The sequence below is a fragment of the Frankliniella occidentalis genome, unplaced genomic scaffold, assembly GCF_000697945.3.
Source record: "Frankliniella occidentalis isolate FOCC.00 unplaced genomic scaffold, Focc_3.1 Scaffold402, whole genome shotgun sequence".
Classification (NCBI taxonomy): Eukaryota; Metazoa; Arthropoda; class Insecta; order Thysanoptera; family Thripidae; genus Frankliniella; species Frankliniella occidentalis.
Window position 1 is genome coordinate 35,995 of NW_026267524.1, and position 2,596 is coordinate 38,590.

General features: G+C 44.0%; 1 long non-coding RNA gene across 2 annotated transcripts in view; it reads right to left on the reverse strand.

Moving 5' to 3' along the window:
* Positions 1–6: 6 nt before the first annotated feature.
* The window catches only part of LOC113210865 (uncharacterized), a 16,136-nt gene continuing 13,546 nt past the window's right edge, over positions 7–2,596 (reverse strand). The window contains exons 2-7 of one of the 2 annotated variants that reach the window (XR_008012051.1): positions 1,611–1,722; positions 1,454–1,535; positions 840–1,379; positions 661–764; positions 504–585; positions 7–428 (exon numbers count right to left, since the gene is read on the reverse strand). This is a non-coding gene — a long non-coding RNA (uncharacterized LOC113210865). Of the gene's footprint in view, positions 429–503; positions 586–660; positions 765–839; positions 1,380–1,453; positions 1,536–1,610; positions 1,806–2,596 lie in introns of those variants that run through there. The other variant, XR_008012050.1, reaches the window with a different exon arrangement.

Sequence of the window (2,596 nt, forward strand, 5' to 3'; positions counted from 1 at the left end):
ATACAGTAATTAAAAAATATTCGAAAATATTGTTATAGCTTGTTTGGAGTGCTGTAAAATTTTTCACACGGCTTCCAACGATTCGTTTGGCTGCTCCTGAGGGGCCCCCCACTCGCATTGATTGCAACAGACCACTCTAGGGCGAAATAATATGGAGGCAAACTTATCTTTTTAGCAGGTTGCAGCTTCTGCTTGGATGTGACGTGCTGGCGTTCTTGCTTGGACACGTCGACGGGGCCGAGAGTGTCCTCTCGCGGCGAGTGCTGATCATGCTGAGGACAAAAGACGACGACTCCACAAATGACTAACCCGACTGGCACCACAGCTGGTTGTGGTGCGATACTGCACTACAACGAGCAGGGATGCGCATGGGCTGGGGTGGGTTTTCCTAATAATGGCCAGTCAGGCGGCGCTTGTCCTTCAGCATCCTGTAAAAAAGATACCGCTTTATTCGAAGGCACCAATTCTACTGTAAACACGTTCCTGCAGGCAAAGTTACATACCTCCTAAGGAGATTGTGATGAGCTCGCTGACACCATAGCCATTCCAGGAGATCCTAGACTCTTAACAAGTTCACGTCCTCACCTGGAAGGGAGAGTGATTGAATAATTTACAGGCAGTCACAGACAAATAATAAGGTTACCAAAATAATGTACTTACAGCAGAAGTGTGCAGTCTGCATCACAACAGATACATTGATTCCTCACTGCATGGACGGGCTGGCCCGGGTTCGTATTTCCGTTTTTGATATAACAGCTGCATGGCTGCTAACAAATGCTACACATGAGACCCATTGCGCTTTTTGAGTAAAACCGGAACCTGTGTGAACATAACTATACCTTCGACTCTTGCCAAATTATGCACACCTGCTGCTGATGACCAGTGCACGGTGAGATGCTCCATCCTTTGGGCACAGGCGTATTTACTCACATGGCGTCCACACCTAGTAGTACAAGATGGGTCTTTTACTAACGAGAAATGGTGCAGTGACAGATAACTTCAGCATACAGAGTAATAGACACATTTCAGGAGATGCCCTTTGCCAGCCGGCACAATGTCACAGGCTGCGCTTACACGGGTCTTCTGTGACTGATTCCCCTGCCCCACGTCAGTGTTGGACCGCGCAGAGTGGAATGGACAGAAACGAGAAGGCAAAGACATTTAAACGGGAAGGGGAGTGAAGGGTACAAGCTGGGCTAGGCAACTACTGAAATGTGAATACATGATTGCAACAGACCACTATATGGCGAAATAATATGGAGGCAAACTTATCTTTTTAGCAGGTTGCGGCCATATGTGATGGTCAAGCTGCTGTCGTGGATCTTAATCAGTGCGTGTGCGCGTGGTTTCCTCTCCATCAAAACTCAAACTGAAGCATCCTGAAAACAAAGACCGCTTTATTTGAGGGCACCAATTCTACTGTGAACACGTTCCTGCAGGCAAAGTTGCCTACCTCATAAGGTGATTGTGATGAGCTCGCCGACACCAAAGCCATTCCAGGAGATCCTAGACTCTTAACAAGTTCACGTCCTCACCTGGAAGGGAAAGTGATTGAATAATTTACGGGCAGTCAAAGACAAATATTAAGGTTACCAAAATAGTGTACTTACAACAGAAGTGTGTAGTCTGCATCACAACAGATACATTGATTCCTCACTGCATGGACGAGCTGGCAAGGGCTCTTTCATGTATCTTTTTTCAGAAAATTTGAAGTCAAGTAACCTGTAGAAGAGGACTACTTTGTTTAAGTGCACACAAATTTTACTGTTTACACGTTATTGCATGCTTGGCGGGTTTACGATGGATTTTCTTATGTTATGTCGAAATTTTATTTTATGTCGCGACACAACATAGAGTCAACTTTGCTTGTAACTTACGGGGCCGTTTACGATACCAACATAAGAGTTATGTTAGGTCGCAAGCCTCTCGACATAACTAACATACAGTCAACTGTCGAGTTGACTTTATGTTATGTCGAGAGGCCCTCGACATAAAATAAGGGACGTGACATGGTAGCCAATGAGAATCGCTAGAACGCGCGCGAAGCCGTGGAAACCTAACCTACAAAGTAAATAATGGATTCGGAAAATTTAAATTCGAAGCTGCCATACAAATAATTAACAGCAAATACTGAGTTTAAATTTCTCCTAATAGTTTTAATCCAAAAAACTATAGTTTTATAAATTTCGGTACATTCTACATAAGCTTCCTTGCATGCATAACTTAACCACCGTGAACCACCGTAAACAGCCCTTTCAAAAACTACATATATAAGCACTTTCAACATAACATAAGATTTGACATAACATAAAAAAAATCCATCGTAAACCCGCCATAAGCTGGATATCGAATGAAACGTGGAAACCGATCACCCTCGATTTTTAATGCATTTGCTGCAGACGCAGTCTGCGTAATGCAAGTTGGAAGGCTACTAATGCAATAAATAAATTTACACTCGTTAAAACATTTAGCGGTCGCCTGGATTAAATTATCTCCCCTAGCACCTAGGAAGTCGAGATTTGACATGGACATGCATCCATGTGTGTAGTTAAACATCGTTGAGCACGAATGTCGTGCGACACCTCTCACGCCGTAC